Below are 11,500 nucleotides of genomic sequence, written 5' to 3'. Positions count from 1 at the left end.
TAGGTAAAAAGACGAGGGCTAATAGAAATCCATGGGTAACAGAAGAAATATTGAATTTAATTGATGAAAGAAGAAAATATAAAAATGCAGTAAATGAAGCAGGCAAAAAGGAATACAAACGTCTCAAAAATGATATCGACAGGAAGTGCAAAATGGCTAAGCAGGGATGGCTAGAGGACAAATGTAAGGATGTAGAGGCTTGTCTCACTAGGGGTAAGATAGATACTGCCTACAAGAAAATTAAAGAGACCTTTGGAGAGAAGAGAACCACTTGTATGAATATCAAGAGCTCAGATGGCAACCCAGTTCTAAGCAAAGAAGGGAAGGCAGAAAGATGGAAGGAGTATATAGAGAGTTTATACAAGGGCGATGTACTTGAGGACAATATTATGGAAATGGAAGAGGATGTAGATGAAGACAAAATGGGAGATAAGATACTGCGTGAAGAGTTTGACAGAGCACTGAAAGACCTGAGTCGAAACAAGGCCCCGGGAGTAGACAACATTCCATTTGAACTACTGATGGCCACGGGAGAGCCAGTCATGACAAAACTCTACCATCTGGTGAGCACGATGTATGAGACAGGCGAAATACCCTCAGACTTCAAGAAGAATATAATAATTCCAATCCCAAAGAAAGCAGGTGTTGACAGATGTGAAAATTACCGAACTATCAGTTTAATAAGTCACAGCTGCAAAATACTAACGCGAATTCTTTACAGACGAATGGAAAAACTGGTAGAAGCCGACCTCGGGGAAGATCAGTTTGGATTCCGTCGAAATGTTGGAACACGTGAGGCAATACTGACCTTACAACTTATTTTAGAAGAAAGATTAAGAAAAGGCAAACCTACATTTCTAGCATTTGTAGACTTAGAGAAAGCTTTTGACAATGTTAACTGGAATACTCTCTTTCAAATTCTGAAGGTGGCAGGGGTAAAATACAGGGAGCGAAAGGCTATTTACAGTTTGTACAGAAACCAGATGGCAGTTATAAGAGTCGAGGGGCATGAAAGTGAAGCAGTGGTTGGGAAAGGAGTAAGACAGGGTTGTAGCCTCTCCCTGATGTTATTCAATCTGTATATTGAGCAAGCAGTAAAGGAAACAAAAGAAAAATTCGGAGTAGGTATTAAAATCCATGGAGAAGAAATAAAAACTTTGAGGTTCGCCGATGACATTGTAATTCTGTCAGAGACAGCAAAGGACTTGGAAGAGCAGTTGAACGGAATGGACAGTGTCTTGCAAGGAGGATATAAGATGAACATCAACAAAAGCAAAACGAGGATAATGGAATGTAGTCAAATTAAGTCGGGTGATGCTGAGGGAATTAGATTAGGAAATGAGACACTTAAAGTAGTAAAGGAGTTTTGCTATTTAGGGAGTAAAATAACCGATGATGGTCGAAGTAGAGAGGATATAAAATGTAGACTGGCAATGGCAAGGAAAGCGTTTCTCAAGAAGAGGAATTTGTTAACATCGAGTATAGATTTAAGTGTCAGGAAGTCGTTTCTGAAAGTATTTGTATGGAGTGTAGCCATGTATGGAAGTGAAACATGGACGATAACTAGTTTGGACAAGAAGAGAATAGAAGCTTTCGAAATGTGGTGCTACAGAAGAATGCTGAAGATAAGGTGGGTAGATCACGTAACTAATGAGGAGGTATTGAACAGGATTGGGGAGAGGAGAAGTTTGTGGCACAACTTGACTAGAAGAAGGGATCGGTTGGTAGGACATGTTTTGAGGCATCAAGGGATCACAAATTTAGCATTGGAGGGCAGTGTGGAGGGTAAAAATCGTAGAGGGAGACCAAGAGATGAATACACTAAGCAGATTCAGAAGGATGTAGGTTGCAGTAGATACTGGGAGATGAAGAAGCTTGCACAGGATAGAGTAGCATGGAGAGCTGCATCAAACCAGTCTCAGGACTGAAGACCACAACAACAACAACTGCTATGTAAACGAATTTCCTGTCACCATATCTTTCCTCTCCAGTACAGAGCCGCCAATTTCCAGGTAAGGGAGAGCTGAGGATTTAGCAGAGAGAGGGGGGGGGGGGATTAATAAGGGATCAATTTAATTAAGCAGTCAATCCAATTGATGAGTGTTTGAGGGAGCTATTCGACTAATTAAGGCCTGAAGATGTGATGTACTTGCATCACAGATGGGAAGGGGGGGGGGGGTTGGAGGTTTCCAGGGAGTTGGGGGGGGGGGGGGGTGAGGGGGAAGGATGGGGGAACAATAGGTTAAGGACCTGTCAATGAAAAGAAAGGATCATCCCTAGGGGGTCATAACCATCAAAAGAGAACTATAGGTTTGCCCCCGAGTGCATACTTGCCCTATATGTAGTCAACCTGCTCTAAAAAATTGTCTTCGCACTTTCTTTGGCCTAGGGGCAAAAATTATGTTTCAGAGCAATTTGCTTGTGTAGGTTGCCTACATCAGGTTCAAGTACACATTCAGGGGGAAAGCTATTGTTCTCTTTTGATTGACTCACTGAGGATAATCCTTCCTTTTGATTGGCAGGTCTTTAACCTATGGTTTCAGCCCCTTCCCCCTACCAACCCTCAGGAATCCTCCAACACTCCCCCACCCCCTCACTGATACAGGTACACTTTCAGGCACGAGTTACATGAATAGCACCCCCTCGCACTCTCATCAATTTGAGTGACTACTTAATTAAATTCTTCAACTCCTTGACTTCCCCCCCAATCCCCCCCTTTCCCTACCAGAAGTTGGCGGCTCTGTGGTGGAGAGGAAGGAACAGAAGATAGGAACACCCATTTCTTTCATATTCCGACAGGCACCAAACAAGCATGCATTCTATGCAATTGCAGTCTTTCTCGGCGTGTTCCACTGATGAATTCTTCTCGGGTTATCACCCGAGTGGTCGCATCATCTTGTCACGACGTTTCAATGAGTTTCGTACCAATCACCTTCTGGCAAATATGACGGGTATAAAACTCATTGAAACACTGTGACAAGACGACACCACGACTCGGCTGTTAACCTGAGAAGAATTCATCACAAGCATTCATTCTGTCACCATTCCTTTCTATATAAGTCATAATTTCTTAATGAACAAAACTATGAAAAAAATCCAACACGGGCATATGTCTGAATGAGCAAACTAGTCTTAAGCCAGTATTACAAGACACACCTAACACATACAAATCTGCACCAGCACCCCAAGCAACAAGTGTGGCACTTCAACCGATTGTGTGATACACCTACTGTGTATGTCTACCCTAGTGCCCCAAGAGAACATATTCGGAACTACAGTCTTGTTTATGTTGTCGAGTATGCAAATTTATCGTTTCTTAGAACTGATACTACTCATTAAATCTTCTGAGTGATCTAGGTTCATATTTATTAAGCAGCACTAGAATGAAATTATGTCATGGTTATACAGAATTGTACACTAAACCATTCTGTTGGTGGCGCAAGAAAATTATTATTATTATTATTAACTATGTTTATTTTCGCTTTTGTTTCACAGTGCTTTAGGCTTGGACGATGGTATTATTTAAGCTGCATTTGCAGTGACAGCAGCTTCTTCAGTAGTTAAGACTGAACGCTGACGTAACGCCGGGGGCAGGGTTTGGGTTCTGCCTTGGCTGCAAAGAAGGGCTGAAGGCAGGGAGGGTCATAGACTCCCTGTTAAGGAAAGTGTTTAGGCCCGAAGATCCTCTGGAATTCAGGAATTTAGCCAGGATGGATGTGTCCTGTTTTGACAAACTATTGTCCATGCTACACGGTGGGATTTGTGTGTGTGACACTGTGCTGAGGGAAGCTATTTCACCTAGTCGGAGGTAAGAATCGGACCATTTAACTTGTGTTTTATGATTTGACCATCATATATCACTGACAACCTCCATTATGCCCTACTATGTTTCGGGTTGATTGTCACACTTTGATTCCTGGCAACTAGGGAATCATTTAGAGCCTAGCTTTCAGTCATAGAATTTCACAGCCAACCATTTCAAATAATTATTGTGCAGGTGTGTGCTGAAATTTGCAGCAGACTGAAAGATAAATACTTGAAGGTAAACTAGTGTTATTTTTCAAGTGGGGAGTACCTTTAGGTGGCGCTAAGAAGCTAATTTTGTTTAAATTGGTAACAGGCCGCCACAACACAAGCATAAGAGAATCAAATGTCAAAAAAATTTTAAAACTTGTGGCAGTTTCCAAGCTGTATTGGTAAGGCACAAAATTGAGCTACGTACCATTGAAAACCTGGCATTCCCGAAGTGAATATAAATGTATAAAAAAGAAATTTTATCTTAAATATTCTTCACCAGTAGGACTTTTCAGCAGTTTACTGCAATTGGCAATATAAATGTGTCCATTATTAAATATTTGTACAAATTCTCTCCTCAGGTTCAATGGACAGGAAGCATGTTGAGCCTATCCCTCTACGATCTGCTGGCTTGACATATTACAACTAAAAAACATTTCACAGCCTTGTTTTGCAGGCTGTTTTAGATTCTCGGTATAGATAGGTTCACCCTTGGCATTGGTTGCAATGGCAGGGGAATTGATGGGGGGGGGGGGGGGGGGGGGGGATCTATGCCAACAGCCAGATCAGTCCCTGCAGTCTCTAGGAAGTCTCTAGCAACTGAAGCCACTCAGTGCGGCTTCCGTTGCCAGAGACTGCAGTGTGTGTGTGTGTGTGTGTGTGTGTGTGTGTGTGTGTGTGTGTGTGTGTGTGTGCACGCACGCACGCAACATACTATATGGTGAGTGGCAACTTTCATTTCATTTCATAATATTGTTACATTCCATCCTAGATTTTCCATTGTTTGTTTGCTGCACAATTATTCAATTGATGATGCAGATAGCACTGATCTGGCAAGCACTGATATCGAAGACACAGATCTGTAAACCGTAGGGAAAGGGTCTTGGCGGTGTGACAAATCTCTCGCAAGCTTACCGCAACAGGACGGAAACAGGACATCGTCACGTGCCACAGAAGTGAGTGAGAATCCTGTGTATATTTCAATCCTGTAGGGTATGTACCCTGGCAGTGGGAAGCTATAAAGAAGCACAATTTTTAATTTTCAATCTTTTATTTAAAAATTAACAATCAGTAACTTTCTGAATTGCACCCATGATGGCATTCGTGATAAGGCACTTGGTCTCTGCCTCCAATTTTCTATTTTTAGTTGTAATCAGCTCAGCTGCAACATACTGGCCCAACTTGCCATCCTCATTGCTCCCACTCATTGCTGTTGTTTGCCTCGCAGCATTGACAATGTGCTGCTTACCAGGACATCTTTGGCCTGCTTCTTGGAAGTGGCATAGTGCCCCACTTTGGATAATTCTGGTGAGCACTGAGGGGTAGATGGAGAACTGTTCTCAACTGCACACCCCACTGTAAATGTCTCGTGAGTACTAGGGAAAAAAAAAAGGAATTTATTAAATATTGCTCTGTAAACATGTTAAAATAATAACATTACAATTAAAATTCATTGTGCCAAATACAATAGACTGTATAAAATTGTTGCTGTAAATAATATGGATGTTGGAACCACTGGCTTGCTGCAATAAATTTATATAATAATATGGAGAGGTCAGTGTTGAATCTCTTTCTTATTTCTATAAAGAAAAACACTGAAGAAGTCTGTGATATTATAAATCAACATTATGGTGAGGCAGAGGGCAAAGTAACAAAGCAAAACTCTACTGACACAATCATTGGAAGTACTCCTCGTGAGAAAATTCTCTCTTTCTCTCAACAAATGAATCTGAACTAGTAAAAATACATCGATTAAAAAACAAAAATACTTACAGATGAAATGTTGTATCTACTAGACTGCAATGGGTGGTAAAGCCTCTAACTTTTTTAAATAAATTTAGCCACGGTTGGAAGATTATTCCTGACATGTTTAAGAAAGAGTAAGGTGATCCCCATTTCCAAAGTGCAGCAAGAAAGATCCAGGAAATTACCAAACAACAACTATTACACATGTCTCATCTAAAATAATAGAATGTGCAATTAATAAAAATATGTCTAGAAACATACCACAAACTTTCTTTTGTCAATCTAGTGCCATAGTTGAATACAGTAAAAATTCAGCTGTTGCTGTACTGCTGGATCTACCTGTGCTAAATCCGTGCTAGGCATCAATCAGAATATGGCATTTTTTCTTTACTAAGAAAGTTTGTGGTATGTTTCTAGACTTTTCAAAAGCCTTTTGATTGTGTATGTATTAACATAAAAAGTCACCATGCTGCGTTGTTAAACAGAAATATCCAGAACTATAACAAAATTTAAAGAAACATACTGAAGGAAATTGGGTCAACTTAACTGACGAAGAGCCTGTAAAAGCAAAATGCCTTCTATGCAACTGTTTGCCAAACTACATAAAGATAATAGAAAACATGTCCACTTTCACATTAAAAAATAAACTAAAATGTCACTTATTTAAAATTTTACGTGCAGCGTACCTTGAAGCAAAAAATTAATGTAATGTTTCATATGTAACTTTTCAAATATGTAAAAAAAAACACATTCAGAAAGAATAAAGTGATTTAAATCTTTGTTAATTATGTACGTATTTTAGAGGTTATTTTCCAAGATGTAAGCACATACTTAAGTATTTTTTTAACTTCTAATATCAAATATCACTGTGACAGGACTTGGAAAAATGGGAATTTTGAGAGAAAATCGAAGCAGAAGATATGATGTGTTGCCATAGCAATCAGGAATAACAGGACAAGAGAACTGTTTCATGTAATTGAATTAAGTCCCAAAAATAAGTAAAAAATTTTGTGAATGCAACACAGTGAAAGACGTACGAAAGTAATAATGTTAAAAGAATGAAAAGAAGACCTCGATGTATTAAGACTAAGAAGAGATGCAACGAAAATAATTCAACTAAGAAGATTTGGTGTGAGGAGTGTCCAGCTCCCACACGCATCGCAGGGATGCAGATGCAGAGACAACATCCGACATCACCGGCACCAGTTGCTGCTAACCGGTGCTGATTCTACACCCGCACACTGATGCAGACACGAAAACCAGCAACCGATGCCACCGGCACCAGTTATTGTTCACCGGTGCTGATTCCACACCTGCTCATCCGTGCAGCCTAAACTCACACCGGGTGAGCGGAAAATAATAATTGTTCGAGTACAAAGTCGAAGAAACTGGTCACTAGACTGTATTAGTGTAGCTACAATGCTTAGAGTTAATTCGTTAAATGATCACCTGATCAAAAACTAAGACAAATATGGATAATACACAGAGAATTGGGGAAACTTCAGAACCAGCCATAGCAATGAAAGTGAGTGAGGAGGTGACAGACCGGTCTGAATTAGTGAATTTGATTAAAACTAAGTGATAAAATAGATGACCAAAGTACAGATTCAGCAGCTTCAAGAAACAAAATGACTGCTCAAAATACTTGTTTAAGAAAGGAACTAAATAAAACTTTAAATGCTCAAAGTTAATTTAGACTCAGTAAATACTCAAATGAGAAAATAGATGACCAGGGTGCTTCTTTGAGAAATGAAGTAAGTGCAACTTCAAGTGAAAAACTCCGTGCACAGAGTGCTAATGTAAGTAGGGAAATAGACACAGTGATGAAATCACTAAATTCTAAATCGGATGCTCGAAGTGAGATTTTGAATAAAAACCTAGACTTAATAACTCAATGGATTCTGAACTAAAGGATCAGTATGAAACTTTAAATATTCTGATGACGAACATAGGTTTGTTGAAGGTTCGTTGGACATCAGAGTAGACACTCAAAGCAAAGAATCTAGTAATCGATGTGAAGACATGGCTGCTTTGCAAACTGAATTTGATGCCTAATGTAATAATGTAGAATCGAAACCAATTGGAAACTTAGAATCTTTAAAAGACGTGTACAATATGAATACAATAATGTAACACAAGGTTTAAGTACTTCGAAAGAGAGACATCAGTCTAAGAAATTAATGTCGATTATTCAATAGCAAATTTCAGGTGGCAGTACACGAGTAAATAATGTAGGATGAAATTTCAAAGAGAATATATCCAGCTTTGTTATTAGAAGTGTACGTAGCTTGGAGGAACCATTTTAAGAAATGATAGATCGAGGAGTTGCCACGAGAGTAACCTCCTGATCATTTCGACTATTACTTCTTCCGAAATTAATAACAACAGCAAGGTTATAGGTGACTTGTGGAAAGGATTCAAATTTATCCAGGATAGGGTAGAAAATGGAATAACTTTACCTGATGTTGTGTTACCTAGTTAAGTGGTGATTGTTTTGCCGTGGGGGAGGGGGCGGGGGGACTTCCACACAAAATTAAGCGAGAATTACTGGTTTGCACTTGCTCAAGTGAAGTTAATACCAGATCCATGAGATCCGGGCGGAGTCACATTTATCCCGCAGGGACGTTAACGTTCTGTGTTAACGGGCGGAGTGACAACTGTCGGATCCCGAGTTGTTTTCGGTGATTCTTCCAAAATAGTTTTCCTGCACTGAATTCCCTTCAAATCTTACACGATTCTGTAGTTTATTACTGAATTCTGAAACTATCCTATAATTTTAGTATTTAGCAAATTGGATATAAACATAACTTAAAGACTGGCGTGAGAGAACCACGGAAAAAACACGGAATATTATATTTATGGATAATGTAATATAATGTGACGGACAGAACAATTATTTTATCGTAGTGTATAATTTTTTATTTTGAATAGAATATTTTATACCTTTCATGAGATATGATATAGACGGGAGGGTTTGTATCGATTTTGAAAGGGGCTGGGTAGTGTAGGTAAAAGCACGATTTAAACTAACAGATAAATCACGAATGACACAAAACACACATCACACCTTTCAAACAATCCTCGCAAACAAGTGTGTCTGATTCTTTGACACTGCCATTTCCACAGGGTTGCTAAGATTTTCTTCGGGGGCCTTAAAGGTCACGGTGGGAATGTCTGTTCCATAGGAACCTCCTCCAGCTTGTCACTCGAGAACCGGCGAGGTAGGGGTCCTGGGGAAGGGGGTTGGAAAGGTTTCCCGTCTCTGGGGCTGTCTTCTTTCTCTTCTTCGATCTTAGCAACCACATCTATTTTTTTTCCCTTTCTTACTTCTCATTTGAGGGCCTATCTATTTGTCCCTCTTTCCATATGCATCTACTTCCATTGCAGAAGTCCTTCCTGGTTTCCAATAACCTACAAATTACTTCAAATAAGTAGGCCGAGAATCAGGCCACACACACACACACACACACACACACACACACACACACACACGGGAACACAAACAATGAAACTACTGACTAGAAACCTGTCAAAAGGTGAGAACCATCAAGTGTTGGAGAGGGAAGGTTTGTGTACAGCAGGAAATATGCACACATTGTTGTTTATTGTGTCGGTAGTACATTGCATGTATATATAGGAAAATATACAGGGTGGTCCATCTCAAGTTTCGGATGAGATTATCTCGAAAACAATACATCAGGTAAAAAATAGTGGGAAAGACAGGTTCGTAACGTCTAAGGAGGACATCATCAAATGATACTACACGTGACCTCCAGCTCCCGTCCCTTTGGGTGGGGTGGAGGACAACTTTTAAATCTTAAATGGAAACACCCATTTTTTATTGTAGATTCGGATTCGCCATAAAAAAGTAATCGAGTTTTGTCTGAAACATTTTTAAACCATTGACCATTGCTAAAATCGAGAAAAAAGTAAAATTGTGGAAGAACTCTTATTTATTTAGAATTGCGTGAGAAAGACGAATCAAATCGATAAAAAATGTGCACCAGTTCTTTCGTTATGCCAAATTAAGCTATTGTTGTACAAGATGTACTGTATCCTACTTTCAGCGTTACCCAGGAACAATGATATGGACATAGTAGAATGATGTTCCCATGGGGTGCTTCATTAGTGAGTCCCCTTGCCTCTCACAATTTGGGGTGCTTAAATAATGAAATTATCCACAAAGAAATTGTTCAAAATCATCCCCATTTGCTCCAATGCATAAAGTCAATTGTCTGCATAAGATGTCCACAGTTTTGAGCAGCACATCCCGAGGTATGGCTACACATGCTATTCAAATGCGTTGCTCCGTATGGTTTCGCGTTGTGGGTTCTTTTTCATTAACGATATTTTTTAAATAACCTCACAAGGGAAAAAAATCAGGAGATGTTAGGTCTGGTGAATGTGGAGGCCACTGAATCGGTCCGCCGCATCCTATCCACCGACCAGGGTACTGTACATTTAAAACGTTCCGCAAATTTTTAGCATAATGGTGAGCTGCTCCGTCCTGTTGGAACCACACTTGTTGCCTAGTTTCTAAATCAACATCTTCCATTAGCTCCAACAAATCATCACAGAGAAGTTGTAAACAAGATTCCCCAGTAACATTTTGGTAAAAAAAAATACAGTCCTATCAAGTTACTGTTTAAAATTCCACACCAGACCATGAACGACCATTTGTGTTTATTGTCAATGGGTCGGCGTGGATTGACAGGGGACCAATAATGACAATTGTGATGATTTAATTCGCCATTGCTTTTGAATGTGGCTTCATCAGAGAACATAACTTACCTTAAAAAAGTCATTGCCACCTATTATTTCCAAGGCCCATTGGCAGAAATGCAAGCATATTTGCGTATCTTTTTGCATTAAGGCCTCTGTGAGTGTAATATGATACTCATGATATTTATGTGCCTTCAAAATCCTCAAAGCAGTTGATTTCGATATTCCAGTTTGTGTCTGAATTGCACAACTACACGTTTCAGGATCCAGTTGAACACCGGTGAGAATGGTAGGGTATGAGCGTAATTTTCATTGTAATCGCGATGACGAGGTGGACAGTGCACGTATCCATTTCGAGCACGTTGAGTGCAATGTCCAATAATATTGTCCCTTGGATGTCATCTGTTTGGGAAACTATCCGCATACAATTACGCAGCTGCAGCGTACTTGTTGTGGCATCCACCTAAAATTAACATCATATCAACAATCTCTGTAACAGGATAAATGAGCCATGTTTCGCTAAAGAATAATTTACTTTCGTCAGTTGATGTTTAAGGTTCACAATCTGAAAGTGAAGTAACGTCTGATCACATTACACCGACCTTTATATTGAGCCATAGTTGCCAGTTTGGCCCCGGTAGCGCCATAGTTGCCAGTTTGGCCACGGTAGCGCCACAGTCAGGTGAGTAATTAAATTGTAAGGAGTTCTGTAACGAGATTTTAATACCATTCCGCCTCCTTCCATCAAATACTGTGGGGGGGGGGGAAGCTTAATTTGGCATAATGATAATGAAAGAATGGGTGCACATTTTGTATCGATTTCATTCGTCGTCCTCGGATCATTCTAAATAAATCTGAGTTCTTCCCAATTTTAATTTTTCTCGATTTCAGCACCATCTGTCAACGGTTTAAAAATGTTTCAGACAAAACTTGACTACTTTTTTATGGAGAATCCGAATCTGCAATAAAAAATGGGTGTTTCCATTTATTCATGTCCTCCTCTGATCTTACAAACATG

The 11,500-nt window shown here is 39.7% G+C and overlaps 1 long non-coding RNA gene across 2 annotated transcripts in view; it reads right to left on the bottom strand.

The window, feature by feature from the left end:
- Positions 1 to 5,092: 5,092 nt before the first annotated feature.
- LOC126108655 (uncharacterized) overlaps positions 5,093 to 11,500 on the bottom strand; it is a 28,772-nt gene continuing 22,364 nt past the window's right edge. For both annotated transcript variants that reach the window (XR_007523586.1, XR_007523585.1), the window contains exon 3: positions 5,093 to 5,390. This is a non-coding gene — a long non-coding RNA (uncharacterized LOC126108655). The remainder of the gene's footprint in view (positions 5,391 to 11,500) is intronic.

The sequence above is a fragment of the Schistocerca cancellata genome, chromosome 11, assembly GCF_023864275.1.
Source record: "Schistocerca cancellata isolate TAMUIC-IGC-003103 chromosome 11, iqSchCanc2.1, whole genome shotgun sequence".
Lineage (NCBI taxonomy): Eukaryota > Metazoa > Arthropoda > Insecta > Orthoptera > Acrididae > Schistocerca > Schistocerca cancellata.
This window is presented reverse-complemented; position numbering and strand designations above follow the sequence as displayed.